Here is a 16,556-nt window from a genome sequence, read left to right on the forward strand (position 1 = left end):
TCTTGCAGTTATTTCTACAGTTGCAAGGCTTTAATTACAAAGTCATTTCTGCTACATGGCTGCAGCAGCCACACATGAAACAACTCACAGCAGCTATAACAGACAACTGAGATGGCAAATTAGGGGAAAATAGTGCAAGACAAAACAGATTTTACACTTCAGCTTTCTAATGAAGACCATAAGATGCACTGCAAGTAAGGTCAGATTTACACGGGGAGGTTAGTGTTTTCAGAAATGTCTTCTGTCAAGCTGCTGGGAGGGTGGCAGAGCAGGGACATGAAGAGGCAGGCAGGACCAGCTTGCAGCTGAAGAGCTGCCACACTTGCTACAGGACACACGTTCTCCAAACCCAAGAAGGAAGCCTAGAGCAGAGAGCTTATTTTATCCAGAACTGGTCTCCCCAGTGGCTTGTATGTGTCCCTGCCATTTCTGCAAATTCATAATGGTTGGACTTTTGTCTTATCTGGGCAACTGGCAAAGGGACAGGTAAGTTCTGCCTCTTCAGTTTGCCAAAAGCAGATAAAGCTCATGGATCCAATGCTATGATTCTGCAAGCACAAAATTTACATCTAGCACTATGGACGACAGACGCTGGGACAAATTCCCAGGGGAAAAGTGTACAGAAACAGTGGAGGAAGCATATGGCATCCTTACTCTGTTTTAGAAAACTTGAACCAAAATTGAGGGGAAAGGGAAAAGCCAACACTAGCAAAAAACATCCATAAGAGAATGTCCCACAGAGCAGAGGCTCAGCATAAGGGAAAATGTAATATGTTTGAATAATAAAGAAAACATAAGCTCGATTTTTTACACTACTTTCCAAAGCATCTGCATTTAAAAGATTTGATCCATCTGGCCTCTCTGCCAGATGTTTCTTATACTTTTTTTAGTAGAGATGGGTGAGAACAAGCAGAGCACATCTCTTTGCTCAGAGCAGCCTGCATGGGAATGATTGTATTCCCACTTGCCTGCCTTGGAGGCAACCTGAGCTTCACAGGGCTTGGCATGAAAGCAATCCAAATCACGGGTTGTTGCAGTTCTGCACAATTTTCAATATGTGAGTAAAAAAGGTTTGGTTTGGATTGAGCAAATAATTATATTCAACTCCTACATTTGTTGTAAAGCAAATTTCTAACCATTTTTCATTGAAGAGTTCTGAAAAAGATTACATGAATTTTATAAATATTTCCATCACAAAATCCAAGTAGTCCACAAAACAAAAGTTTTGAGAAAAACTGTGCTACACTGGGGAGTAGAGTCCTCCTGCCAAAACCATGCAAGAATCTCATCTGCTGTGAAATCAAATCTCTATTTGAAGGCATATCATAATGTAGGTACAAAAAAAGCACTCTCTTCCCTGCCAGCAGCTAAACTTATGCAGTGATATGCATGAAGGACATCTTCCAATATTCACACACACACACACACACCACTTCCTCTTCTTCTTCTACCAGCAAGACTAGCTTGCTCAGAGGTGTCCAGACCAGGGAAACATAGGGAGATCAGCTACAGGGAAAGACAGGTACATTTACAATGTGGTGTGTGCTCTCAGCCATGTGTTTTGTGAACACCTGCCTCGTGCTTCTGTCAGTTTCCTGCAGGGTTCTGAAAGAAGCTGTAAAGACCTGTGTTTATTAGAAGTGCTTGTTAACTTCAGGTTTACAAATCTGGAAGACAATTACCAAAATTCTGCTTGTGAACAAAATGTTGGTAGTTTCCCTCCCCAGTGAAGGAATGAAACCTTTTATAAGTCAATGAGATTTAATTACCACCAGGTCAAGTAACCTTGTGAGCTTCAAGAGTATCAAAATAAGGAAAGCTCAAAGCCACAACTCCAGAAAGCGTTCATGTGCACATACACATAATTGCAGAGACTGAAAGAGATGGTTCTCAGGCCTGCGGTGATCTCTGCCAAACCCTTTCTCCCTTGTGTTCACAACCATTTAACCTCCTCTTCTAACTAACGTTTACATACATGCAACTTACTGTTCAAACTCTCTGAATACGTTCTTCCATTTTCCTTTAAAAACTACTGTCACCTTCCTGGGCTCTATCCTCCCCGCACAAATAAAAGCTATAAATACGCCACTCCTCGCAGACGCAGACCGCAGAGCAAGGGATCCTCCTCCTGTCCTGCTGCCCCACAAGGCTGTGGCTGCAGGCTCAGCCCAGCAGCAGCTCCCCCCCAAACCCGCCTGGCCCTGCGGGGCAGGCAGCCCAATCCCTGCTGCTGGGGCTGCCCGTCGGGCTCTGCCTTCACCTGGGAGTGATTTCCCTGGTAAAACAGCGTTTGGATATCAAAACCAGCTGCCATGAGCGAGCGTGGCCACACGAGAGCGGTTGGAGGCCTGGGCAGAAGGGAACGGCTGCAGCCTCGGGGCTGGTGCTCGGAGGTCAAAGCCCACCTGCGACAGTGGCCACTTCCTTGGGACAGCACAAGACTGGGAGGAACTCCCTCGAGGGCTGGGGCCCCCAGAAGCTCCACCACCTCGTCTCCAACTGCCACACTCGTTCAGAGGCAGCACACCGTGCAGACAGCCCGTGCCCCTTCTGCACTATCACCCCAAATTAAGCCCCCGATGCTGCAGCGCTGGGTGAAAGGGTCAGACATTTGATACTGCCCTGGGGCCAACATAGGAACCAAATTAGAATGTTCTTTCTTATTCTTAATGCTATTACAAGATGAACATAGCATGGAAGTCTTCAGTTTAGTCCAACATGCATGACTTTGCTCTGAACTGTTTAATACTGTTTCTGTAAAGTCACTCTGGACTTCACATTGTAAACAAAAACAGAACAAAGCCAAAGGTTATCTGCTAAACACACAACAGATAAAGCATGCTAGAAGCCAAAAGCATGTGAATTTATAATTAAGTACTTCCAGACGGTGACACACTGATCCTGCCTAGTCTCAATGTCAGAAAGTGTTTTTTGCAGCATGTCTTATTTTTGCAGGATTCAAAAATGTATTGCATCTTTAAAAAAAAAAAAGCCAAGTTGTTTACTTTTTTCTTTCAGTGAACAAAATTCCAGAAAAAAATATTTTCAAGAAAAGGAAGGCAGTATGCCCCTGCAGCAAAGAAGGCCAATAGCATCCTTGGCTGCATTAACAGCCCTGCCATCAGGTTGAGGTGATCCTTCCCTTCTGCTGAGCACTGGTGAGGCCATACCTCAAGTGCTGGATCCAGCTCAGAGCAACCCCAGTATAAGACACAGCTGGACTAGAGCATGCCTGCTATGACAAAAGGCTGAGAGAGCTGGGACTGTTCAGCCAGGAGAAGAGAAGGTTTGGTGGGATCTTATCAATGTGTATAAATACCTCTAGAGAGGGTGAAGACAGGATGGAGCCAGGCTCTTCTCAGGGCAACAGACATAAACCAAAATACAGAAGGCTGCCTCAACACGAGGAAAAACTTTACTGCGATGGCCCTGAGCATGGGCTCAGGTTGTCCACAGGGTGCTGGGGTCTCCTCTTTGGGGACCTTCAGAAGCCACCTGGACATGGCCCAGGGTCCTGCTCTGGGTGGCCCTGCTGAGGCAGGGTCTGGATCAGATGGACCCCAGAGGTCCCTGCCAACCTCAACCAGTCAGTGATTTTGTGAAAAGAAAAGAGCACTTGAGTTCAAATGTAGGAAACTGATATTCTGGCAGGGTGCGGCCACGGGTTATTCCACCTATTCTCTGCTTTCAGTGTTGAGTAAATGTTGCCTTCCTCAGCAGCTCTAGGGGACATGGCCTCTGCTTGAAGGAAGAAAAAAGGTAAGTGTTCATCCTCGAAGTAGTTCTGTCCTGTATCAAATACAAGTCAAAGCACAGAGAAAAGAAGAAGAGTGAAGTTGCTTTAAAACAAACTCGGTGTTTCTCATGGGTAGCTAGTGCCTCTGTTACAAAACTAAAGAAAAATGTGCAAAACATTCTCAAATTAAGATGAAAGTCTTCTGTGACTAAATGCAATATTTACTAGAAGTAAATCTGGTATTTACAGACTTGTTTTTTTCAAATGCTTTGAACAGAAACAAGACTTTATAAATACACTGGAAAGTGTTTAAACCTCAGCCAGGGTTAAATGTTCCACTTCATAAATTAACATTGGCTTTTGGTTGATGGGGGAGTAGTTCAGCATGACAAAGGAACGTCGTATGGACTTCTTGATGAAGAACAGTTTATGACAACCAGTTTCCAGTTTGTAACTTCTATACAAGCCCACATTATATCATGTTACAGAGAGCTAAGCTTGCTTTGGTAATAATTTGTCCAATTATACTATCCAAGTATCATCAGCACTAAGACAGCATGGGGAGGAAAGACATTTTCTCTTCATACCACGAAAAATGCTGGAAAGCATGAAAATTAGAGGCAAACATTGTTGTAGAAATAAGAGAAACATTGCTCAGAGATTTCCTTACAGAGCTGTCGAGCATGTGGTTTAAGAACTGCTGAAAAAATTAAGGGCACATTCCTTTCCACCTGAGTCAACAATTTTCTTCATATAAAAATTACAGTTTTAAGCTTACTGTTGTGGAAAGCAAACACATTTACTAGTTTTTAATAGAGAGTTAATAGCTTTTAATGTAAAGCTTTCAGCCAGGGTTCACTATCTAATGAAGTTTTACCCAAGAAATACATTAAAATCATTACTGGTCCAACTATCTACAGTCACTTGTTTCTGTCATTCAGGAACAGAGTATTGCCAACATCCTGACCCAAAAAAAAAAAGGTTATTTTTATAACATTGATGTATTTTACCTATAGGTACCTCCTCACGGTCAGCCAAAATGAGCACGTCTGATAACCTTCCTTTGTTGGGGAAAACCACACAGAGGCCATGACGTGACAAAGCCGGTGTCAGAGCGCGGTGACTGGACGTGCTACCAGTGCCTGCTCCCCGCGAGCTTGGTGCTCAGCCCCAGGTCAGCCCCTGCCTTCCGGAGGTACCCTGCCCAGGACCTGTCCCCAGCAAGGCCACAGCTCTGAGGCTCCGGCCGAGAGCCCAGGAGCACCATATGCCAGGTCCCTCAGCAGAGCTGGGGCAGTGCGAGTGGGGACCAGACACATGAGGTCAAACCATGGCTCGTACCCCACAGCCCGCTGGGGCTTTGGTCCCACGCAGGGCTGGGGACACTGCTCCGTGACCTGGTGGCCACCACTGAGCACAGGAGCCCCCGACAGCCATCATTCAATGCAGCACTGCTTCGACAGCAAGCAGAAAGCCTGAGACGTGCAGGAGAGTTCTTAGGGAAACAAGACACCCCCATAACTCCTATGGACATTCCCAATAAGTAACCTTGCTGGTCAAGTGAAATAAAATCTCTCACTGACTGGCATCAGCACTGATGTCCTACCTTGAGTGGGACATATGGCAAAGCATAGGAGAAATGCAATTGTTTCGGAAATGTAAGCTACAAACCAGATTTATGATAATACAAGTATATATATATTTTTAATTGTTGGGTTCTGTAGTCAATGTAGAATCTATAACCATCATACAATTTCTATTTTTTTAATTTCATTTTGCACTTCATCAGCATGGCAGAGGAAAAAGAAAAAAGGGTTTAGTCACCGAATGCTAAGAAACAAAAGGAACCTGTAATTAAGAACTGTGTTCATCTCTTACGGAAGGGTTATTAGGGAAGGGGGAGGGGGGTGGTAATAGAACAAAGTGTTATTCATTCAGAAGTAAAGCAGTAAGTCCATTCCTACTCCTAGTGATGTTACAGACTTTACTGTTGATTACTACTGCAATAGGATGAAGTGCAATGTTATTTATTTTCTTATCCAAAGCTTAAAGCATGTTGTGCTAAAGGAGTGCAAAATAAAGGGTTACCAGGCATTTAATAAACAGACGCTCCTGCTGCCTGCTGATGTTAGGACAGCAGTTGTGCTGTTTTGGCCCAGCCTCTTTGCAAAGCGCACAGATGTGTGGGTGTCTCATTCCTTCAGCACACTGCGTGCTTCTGGAGAACCACGCTGAACTGTGCACGTTGGGAACCTTCCTGCAGCGCAAATGCTTCTGAAAACACACATAGGACTAGCTAGCATGTGGATGCAGGCACAAGTCTCAAAGCCTTTGTTTCTCAGTGCTGTGAAATCAAACCATTACACAAAGAGAAACAAGAGCTTTAGCTAGCTAATAGATTTTAAAATTTATGTTCTTGGAAACAGTATTTAAAGCCTTCATAAGCACTTGTGGTTTATAACACAGATACATGCTTAGCAGCTGCCCGCATCACAAAAGCACGGCTGGTGAGTTCGCTGGTGGCAGTTCAGGCCTGGAATGAGTGCCACCTTCCTGCCACCCTCCTGCCACTGCCCGCTTATGGCTCCCCGCGCCGGGCGCACCCACGGCTGGGCGCAGCGCTCAGCCCCTCCGGCCGCCCCGCACCGTGCCGCACCGCAGGAGGATGCGGTTTGGCTGCCGGCGCTGCTCCCCTGCAGAAGCAGCGGGCCGCCTTTGAACGCGCCTGGCCTCAGGACAGAGCAGCCTTGAGCACAGACAGGAGGGAGCCAAGCTCCGGAACATCCATCTCAACGTTTCTGGGAAAGTTAAAACAGCAGCTGAGCAAGTCTGGTATTCTGCTGCTTTTGCACATTTTGTTTGTTAATTGTTCTGCTTCCATCTCCTGTTCTTGGAGGCACAAGTTTGCCTGCCCCTTTCACTCCCCATCATCACTGAGGCTTTTTAATCCAAAACTGAATCCATTCCTCCCTGTGCCAATAAAACTTCCACACCACTGAAAGATGCAGACAGGACGGAGGAACCCCCTTACTCTTTCCTGTGTGCTCCCATTCCCTCACCCCCGTCTGTCTCTTCCCATAGCAGATGCCTTGCCTTTGTGGCAAGATCCTGCCCTTCCTCGCCGTGCTGGCGAGCCAGGCTCCTGGCACTAAGGATTCCTTAGCTGTGGTTACTCTTTTAATACATAACAGACAACATGAAACAAAAAATCCAAAACAGTGAATACCTACCCAGCAAGCTTGTGGTTTATAGGCCGCATTGTGAATGAAGATGTCTTTTAAAAAAAAAAAAGCTATATTACTTGTCTGGATTTGTTTCAGTTTTATAAATAAAGTTTAGCTACTTACCAACTGACAGACATGTTAATTTTTTCAGTAAAAAAGTGAAATCATATAGATGTCAGATTCACATGCAATACTAAAGATAGTCAGCTTTTTAAAAAAATCATTTCTTCTTAGTGCAATAAAAAATGAAGGTTTGCTTTTGTTTTTGAACTGTATTCAATTAAAGACTTAGTAAGACAAAGCTTTAGACTCTTAATGCATCACCATTTAATTTTTGAATGCAAGCCAAGGAATAAACAGAAAAGAACATTTATTTTAGTGGCTGTCAAGTTACTTCCAAATGCTCTCTATTCCACATCCCTAACAGAAAGCTAATAAAACAAACCAGATTATGCTGGGCCGAATACAAGGGATCCCAAGACTCAGAGCCTGACTCCTCACCAGAGGATCACTGCTTCTCCCAGGTGTCCCAGGGGGTCCTGCCACACCTCCAGCTGCAGAAATGCCCCACAGGCACCGAGCAATCCTCCCGTTGCTGCTGCAGGAGGGCAGGCCCAGGAGCTGCCCTGAAATTTCAGTACTGAGAAGCGGAGCCAGTAGTTACAGCAGGAGTGCATGCAAGGCAGACAGGGTCTGTCACTGCACCTTCTACAGCTTCCCGAAAAGACTGGATTTGGCATTAAGGCTTATGCCAGCAGCAACAAGGAGACAAGAAATGGGAGTAAGGTACAAGATAAACTTAGTTTTATTGCTCTTTGATCTGTATGAAAGCATCAGATTTCTTGAATGTTAGGACAGCAGTCTGATATTCTATAAGAAATTTTTAATGGAAGAAAACTGTTTTGGAATGCTTGCAACACTCATCCTTGGAGAGCATATTACATTCAGTAATGGAAAGGTCATTCGAATTGACTTATGGTTCTGACACAGACCAACAGAAACATACAGTTAAGGCTGAAACATACAGCATGTTTCCAAAACAAATGAAACATAATAGCAGTCACTTAGGAAACCAGTAAGAAAATGCCTTGCGCTCCACCAGTCTGTTCTTGCCCTGCATACACGCTAATACAAAAAACATTTGTTACATCTAGCACCCCAAAAAGTTCCCCATCTTATTCCTCTCTTCATTAAGCTACAGATCAGCAAGCGGCTCTAGAAGAGCTAGCAGAGAGATGGCATTTCCTCCTCTGTTTCCCCTAAACCCTGATAAACACCCACAGAAGTTAGCACTGGTGGAGCCAGTCTGCAAATGTCTAAAGGTAACAGTCCACCCTGATGGGGCAAAATCTGATTCCAAATGTGTTTTAAATGAAGTATTGTCTAAAAATAAAATAAAATAAAAGTATTCCACAGCTAAATAAATGCTATTACAAATTTAAGTGAGCTTTTTTGGCTGTACCTGATCAGACTCCAGATTCATGAAAATGGAATGAAATTTGCTCTGGTAAAAACAAGTTACGAACTTCTGGGCCCAAGAAACCTAAAGCTATGTACTTGCCTACAACTCCAGAGCTCAGGGCCATCCCACTGAAATAAAGCTTGAGATGTCTTGAGTCATACAATCATCTCAAAATCCCACCTTTCCTTTCAATCAATAAATTAATAGCATGATACAAGTAGCATAGATTTTTAAACATTGCCTTTATGAGTGTATTGGAAATTATACTGATGACTTCATTAGTATAAGTGTGAGTCCAGTAGCCTATATTTCTGTACGTACCACCTCACACACTATCAAGGTCACCTCTCCTCAACATTTTAGGTACTTGAATTACAGCCTACTGCTGCACTGAACGCATTTCTACACTTCATCAGATTTTAGACATCTGTACCAATCCAGTTAAAAAAAAGTAATTGCAGAGTTGCATCTGATTTATATAATGGCTCATATTTTTTTTTTGTACTAGTACTAGATTGGACTTGTGGACAACAAGAAACTGCACAATATTATTCAACGCTACAACCTAAGTACACAGACTTCAGAAATCTCACACTCAGATGTTTGTATAGTAGTATTTGGAAGAGACCTTTTTTTTCCCCCTGAGGTGATTCATTTTAAAGCAGAAGAACATAAAACAAACGTTTTAAATATAATAAACAACATAGCTTTTAACATTGTTTAAAAGCTGATCTGCAACATTCAAAGCAGAGTTCAAAGGAGGTCAGCCATTTCTCATTTAGCTTTGTCATAGAACACAACTGTTAGAAGAACGTCAGGAAGACAACTGCTACACAACTGTCCTTGCATACCGCTAAAGCCACTGCAGGACAGTATTAAGACAAAAGTAGCACAAGAGACAAGCAGCGATCCTTATTTAGCTACAATCTCATGACCTCATTATAAAAATTAAAATTGAAAAAATATTTTAGTTAGGTGTTTTATACTTGAAAATAATTGAGACAGACTCAATTGAACAATTTGAGACAAAGGAGAAAATGACAACCTTAAACACAATTTTTCACTCTTCTAATAAATGTCACTTTCATACTGATTTCCCTTCTCACAAAATATTCAGATGTTCATTCAAGACAGAAATTATTCAACTACTTAATTTGAAGGTTTTTAAGAAGTCATACCAATGTATGCGCCTTTTTAATTAGCTTATTGATGCAAGTACTCTGTAAGACCAACACCGGTATGATTTCATTGAACATATTTGTCCCCAGAATCTGTATGTTCACTTTTTGCTAGTACAGCTACAGCAGAAAAGCTTTATATTATAAATTAAAAAGTATATTTTCCTGTGGAAGTTTATTTTATGCGAGCCTCCATAAACGTTCAGCAAGTGAAATAACATATAATATAAACATATAATAAGCTAAAACATTCTTACTTCCTATACTGTAAGAACAAGAATATTCCAGAACAGTTGAATATTCCAGAACAGTTCTCTCAGGCTTTTTCCTGTAGAACTGGCATCTTCCCTTCCCCCCTCCCCATATTTCAATGCAGAAAACCACTAGTTTTCTAGCGTTGACCTTGACTTAGCAAGATCTGCAAAAGAACACCTTTTGCAAGAGATCTTATGTCCTGCTGCTGCTGGTCTTCAGTTCTAAGCCTCAAACTACTTCATTGAATGGAACACAGAACAGCATTAGCGCTTGACCAAGCATAGGCTGAGCATACGCTTATCTTAAAGCAGCCCCAGTAGGTTTGTGTACATAACATCAGGCAGTCTAACTCACCCTTCTAACATCTGAAAATAATGTCGTTCTCTGGCTAATTAAAAAATGCTGACAAATAGCAAAATTTACCAGCTCTGCAGAAGAAAGACTGCAGCTGAGAACTGAAAAAAGTCTACATGACCTTAAAGCATTCCACTTTTAAAATTTTAATTGTGAAATAAAACATAATACAATTTAGAAATACTCTCATCTGTTACTTTGAAATAAACAACCACACCTCATTTCTTTTACCTGAGAGGTATCTGCTTATTTGGGGAGGTAGGTGGGGTATTTTATTTTTATTATTTGTTTTAAACACTATTTAACAGACAAAATAAAGGACAGTGTGCAGGTCCATCTTCATAAGGAGATCACAAATTCTTACTTCATCACAAGCAAAAAGTATCCATGCCTTGCACCAACAATCAATGATTTTTGTTTACAGATAGGTTTTAAGATTCTCGTTAATTAACTGCCGGAACATCTTCCTTTAACTATTGCACTATACCTACAGGTTACACAGGCTTATATATTTTTAAGCAACAATATATTGCTCTTTGGACTCACTTATTTTTACTTAAGACACCAGCAAACTCCGCTTAGCAATTGTCACATAGTTAAAGATGGCATCATCTATTAAACAACTTTGTTATTCCAATTCCCACTGATACATTATGTCAGTAATGAGAACCTATTTAGGGGTGTGTTTGTGTGCGTAGTCATGACATTTTTGCATCACAGGAACTGTGATCACATTTTATAAGTTAATTTAGTGTTATCCTTAGAGCATAAGAAAGTACAGCCTTACCCAGACCATTATAATACATAAAAAGTGAGAATCATATATTTTTTGAACTGATTACTTTGCTATCTCCAGGAATTGGTATCTACTGCCCAGTAGGTGCTGAATGCCTCCTGGTGGTGAAGTACCCTCAATTCAGTGACCACATTTGCAGGTAACACTTTTTAAACTATCATACTGGGCAGTCTAAGGACTTTCAGTTCCAACCCAAAGTATATAACTACACCTTGAAGTACACAGAAGACAATGGAAATACCAGAGATTATTTTGGCAGGAGTTTAGAGTAGGAATTTATTCAAGCAAAGAACTTGAGAAGGCTTATCTCTGAAAACTCAGACTTGAATCCATGTCTTGCCTGGCTTGCTCAGTTCCCATCAAGCTACATGAAGTCCAGCACTTCTCAGACAGGTTTTGATGCGTTCTTTCTCCCAGTGAATTGGCCTCTGAGCCAAAAGAGGCAGGGGATCCCACATTGCCTTTTGTTTTAACAAATGAGCACAGAAACCAACCTGAGGAACTGAAACTGTTGTAAAACACGTGGACCAAGTTTTCCTACCGTCCAGGATCCAACCCAGAAGCATTCAGCATCAGAAGCCTAACCAATTTCAATAAAACATTGTCTCTGAAATGCACAGCAGGCAGAAGAAAATCCACACATTTATACAAACTCTTCATCCATATCAGATTATAGAAATTAATAACTATAAACTTCCATAAAAGGAAGAAAATACTGAACTAGCAAGAGTACATGATATTCAACCTATAAAGTAGCACAAGGTGCTGTGATTATTACTGATTCTTAGTTTAATTTCAGAATAAAAGAATATCTTATTGTTCATGCAAATATTTTATTATGGCCATTCCTTACCTTGCCCTGACAATGACTTAAACTTGCAATGCTAAACCCAAAGCAGAGTGGGCAACAGCAGCCTAAGCCACAGTTTCTGTTCAAAGGCAAAGGCACTAAAACAATCTACTGCAACAGACTACCATGCTGGGACCTAAGACAAACTGCAAGAACTTTCTTTCTCTGTGAAGTGTCATCCAGAAATGGCCCCTGAAGTTTCATAGGATTTTATATCTGATCTTGTATTCGTCCTGGTAGGCTGTTTATGCTGAAATACTCCTTTCCAGAGCAAGTAGCTGAGACAGTACAAATGCTTCTTTGAATTCAAATTAAAGTAAAATAGCTCTATCATCATAGTGTCTTTAATTAAAAAAAAAAAAAAAAAAAGAGGAAAGAAAATTTGCTGCCTTGTCTTATCCATGTAAATTCATAATATAAAGTGGACATCAATAAGCGATGGCATGCCTGATTAGGTATCTTTACAATTACCTACAGAAAGCAACACATAAAGGCTCTTCTAAATCTGATTTCTATATGGCTTTTGAAATTAAAATAAAGATATAACTAATGTTTGAGATTAACATTGGAAATATCCAGTCTACATCTGCAATATTACTTTAACAGCAATATCTGCATTTCAGTTCATCTGCTGCTTGAATATATTTGCAGGTTAACACCTTTGCTTGCAAGGTGGTCTGAAAGGAGATTGAAGATCTCATTATAGATCACGTTTAGTCACCCAGTTTGCGAATATGTTCCAATAATGAGGATAGCAGATTTTCCCAAGGCATACAGAGTTTTAAACAAGCTTTTTTTCATTTAAAAAAAAAAACAAAAACCGATAGGTGAGCCCTCTTTACGCCCATCTCTAATAACCATCCAGGTGAAAGAGAAAGATATTACAACTTTTCACAAGGCAAGAAAACACACCTTTCTTAATTAAGTAGGTTACTATGTACGTGCCTGTATCGAATGCACTAAGCAGGAGCTTTTAATGTGTCTGTCAGTACTGTGGATGATTTATCAGGCCCCACGTTAACTGATATGGTTAAAGTTCAAAAGCCATAGTCAGTGGGTGTCCTTGGCTGCTCAGAGCCAGTGCAGACATCAATAATAACCTATCCCAATCAGAAAAGATTAATTACTTTCTGGCTTCACGTGTGAGATGCTCAAAGGTCAGAAGGGTACACAACAAGAACAAAAGGAAGCCTAAGCTTGTGACAAGAAGATTGCAGACAAAGCTGCTTCTCTGCTGTGACCCGTCTGAACTAATATGACTTGAAAATGCAGGGTCAAGGTACAGAGCAGTGAGGCAGCTGAACTCCACATAGCATTCTCCACACCCCATAGAAGAGAACAGTTCTCCTTCTTAGGGGTTCATAGAATCCTACAAGGGACATAAGAGTTTAACTATTGGTGAAAGTTTGTGTTTGTTTGCAATGTGTTAATATTGACCAAATTCATCTTTACATTTTACAATTAATTCAATATCTGAAACAAATACTCCAAGGACTTTAACATAACTCCCGATTTACACTTTGCTCCTGGTTCTCAAATCGTGCTCTATCTATGCTTATAAGTTTGTATTTGTTTTGTTTATGGGGGGGGGAGAATTACTTATCCAGCAGAAAAAGAAAAAAAAAATCTACAAAATATTTACACTGTTCTCCTTCCTGTAAGTTCCAAGAACAATGCTAATTTACTTGTCACATCCCCTCTAACAGTAACTCCTTTGAAAAAGCATAGAAAACTTGGAAATTAACATACCCGACCTACAACTTCACCTTTCCCTAAGAAAAGGATCCTTGAAAATGCCTTATTACCTTAAATTTTAAATCTTTGTTACTGATACAAAATGATGGTTCACAAACTAGCAACTGATAGCAATGTTTAACCAAGCAGCAACATACCTTATAGTATTTTTCAACTATTGGCTAGAGTACAAAAAAATACATATATATTAAAAATCAGAACAGTTGCATTGTATATTGTGGTACCAGCCTTTAAGAGAAGGACCTCAGTCTCCACAGGGCTTTTGCTGCAACACCAAGAGAAACCTGGGCGCCACTGGAGGTTTTGCAACAGTAGTGAAATCAACCTGCAGGAGAAGCATAAAACATGTGAATACAATATGTGGAGAATACAGAAAAGCAAGGAAAAGCAGAGGCAACAAATAATCAAAGTATATGTTGTTTACAGTGACAGTCACTTAGCTTTTTACACTAATTTTATGCTAATTGAATTTCAGAGCATTTCAAACAGCTGGGAAGAATCAACATAGGTGCCAGAAGGTGTTGAGTTCCTCATCAAAAAGAAAACATTATACCTTGACTGGTTCTAGTGATCGCCCTGACAAAATCTGCGTCCCTGTAATTTGTGTCCTCTGGTAAAATGCTAGCTATTAATACCTGTCACAATACAGATGATATTTAGAAGGACCAACTTTTTAATGTAGATGTTGACTGCAAAGCAGCTTGTTTTACTTTAGATGCCATTCTCTGTTGCTATACATACTCAACAGTATATAGAAAGAGACCTATTGTCTCCTGATAAGAATGTACATTGCTGTAGTTTCACTGAAATCATCTGTATTTCTTTAAGCAGTAACAGAGGAGTAGGAATGGACACAGGACCAGGAAATCTGAGGTGCATTGTGAAGTCAGACTGTCCCTTCTGAAAATTAACAAGGCCACTGATTTAAATCAAAGTAAAACTGAACTCCAACAGGATTATTGTCATGAGATTTTGGCGGTAGGAAATGAGAGTGGAATCCATTTGCCCATAGACTAGCTGCCTTGTTCTCTGCATCAATAGAAACATTTATTTAAGCTTTGTCAGCATTCAGTACTAAAACACCAAGGTTCAAACTGTATGCCTGAATGTGTTTTCTTATATGTATGAGAAAAACTCAATCTTCTACAGATCTACTCCTCTAACATATTGCTTGGTTTCTTGGAGAGTTGTATATAGCACTGCATTGCATAAAGCAGGTATGACTAAAAGTCCCCATATTAATATTTGTATAAATACACTAGCAATTTAAAAACACTAATTGTATTTTAAGAATCAATGGATGCTTTACTGGGAACTTGTCCAGTTAATTACAATAAAACTAAAGTGCCTAACTATGGCCTTGAGCCACAGAAGTGTACCTAACTGTGTTATTTTGAAAATTCCCAGTGAGGCACTCAGAGAGTTGTGCAATTCTTTTAAAGGCTGTCCAACAACCCACTGAGTCAGCCCTTAACAAAACCTTTTCGTACTTGTGTTAGTTGCTCTGTTAGAAACCTGCATTTCACAGTCTGGAGAAAAAGACTCGCTTTAAGACTTACTTAAAGAAACTGATTTATATCACATGCTTTAATCAGGTGCCAGAGTTATGGTACTGCTCCTGGAGGTACTGTGGTCACATCTAAAAACTGCCATATTTGCTTTAGAAAACCAGATAGGATGACCTGAAGATTTGCAGAGAGTGTACCCTATAAGTAAAAGTAAACTTCCCCTTAATGTCTAAGAACTTGAATACGTTACTTATTAAATTAGAATTTTCTGCATGCTCTTTAAAGTACAGTTTACTTATGTTCTTAGGCGCTCAGCCTCTGAAGCTAAGATCTATAGCTCTGAAGGGTACATTGGAAATACCACAGTGAAATGTAAAATACCAGTCTGGTTCTGGCTCTGTCTGTTAGAATGGGTCAGAATGCCTAATTGTGCATAAAAGATTCTGATATTGAAGATTTAATTTGGAGCATTTAGGTTTAGCATTTAGGTTAAGACAAGCTGAGAAGATCTTACTGAAAGTTGCTGCTGAAAGTGCCAAGCAATTTTTTGCTTACAGCCTCATCCCAGGACTCCGACTCATTTTGTTAGGAATGGAGGAGCGTGGACATACAGCATCTTCTCCCAGAGAAACAGGTAGCAGCAGGGACTCCCTTCTAGATGCAGCAGTAGTTACTGCTGCAGATGTGAACCGGATGTTCTCTTACTGTACATTTGTTTCAGGTTTCAAAAACTTTGGCAGATGTAACTGCCTCGTCACATCTGCAGTTTTTTCCACATGTAAGTTATGGTAGAAGCTTTACTTTTTTCAAGGGAAAATAGTTTTGGATACAAATAGAGGGCTCTGGGAGCTGAGTGATTCCTCTAGCACTGGGCATGTATCGTTTGATCAGTTTTAACAGATTTCTACCCTCCTGCTTGATTATTAAAGAAAAATGAGATGGTAGGCAGCCTTGTGCCCTGTGAAGCAAGTACTTCACATGGGATTCAGTTCTTGGATAGATTTGGATCTTCTACATTTCTATATGTTTTATTTTTTCAACATGAATTTTAAAATAACATATTCCTAAAGCAGCTAACATTCTCCTGTATCACAAATGTTAATATTTTGTTTTGCTTGGTATCACTCTCCTATTTAAGAAAACAGTAAGACAATCCAGTTCTGAAAAATGAGACACTTGATCTGGTACCATACAGTGAATTGGCACGGAATGTATTAGGAAAATTTGGCCGGCAAGAAGCTGTGAAGAAAAAGACAGAACATGAAAACATTTTGCAAAGGGCCTCTAAGGAGAACTGGTGTGATGTGGAGAGAAAGGATATCTTTATGTTATGAGGAATGGAACGAGGCAGAGTGGGAATGTTGTATGGTGGGAGCTGAGACACCTGGAGTAGGAGTAGGGGTCGGCAAAATCAAAATCAGCCAGAGCAGTCTCACAA

At 40.7% G+C, this 16,556-nt stretch overlaps 1 protein-coding gene across 2 annotated transcripts in view; it reads right to left on the reverse strand.

Annotated features, from left to right (window-relative positions):
• Nucleotides 1-16,556, reverse strand: part of LOC121074812 (arylacetamide deacetylase-like) — a 72,148-nt gene that overhangs the window by 36,082 nt on the left and 19,510 nt on the right. The window contains exon 2 of one of the 2 annotated variants that reach the window (XM_040567365.1): nucleotides 13,839-13,935. The gene's annotated coding sequence lies outside the window, so the exon portion shown is untranslated. Of the gene's footprint in view, nucleotides 1-13,834; nucleotides 13,936-16,556 lie in introns of both variants that reach the window. The other variant, XM_040567366.1, reaches the window with a different exon arrangement.

This window comes from Cygnus olor, chromosome 9, assembly GCF_009769625.2.
Source record: "Cygnus olor isolate bCygOlo1 chromosome 9, bCygOlo1.pri.v2, whole genome shotgun sequence".
NCBI classification, from domain to species: domain Eukaryota; kingdom Metazoa; phylum Chordata; class Aves; order Anseriformes; family Anatidae; genus Cygnus; species Cygnus olor.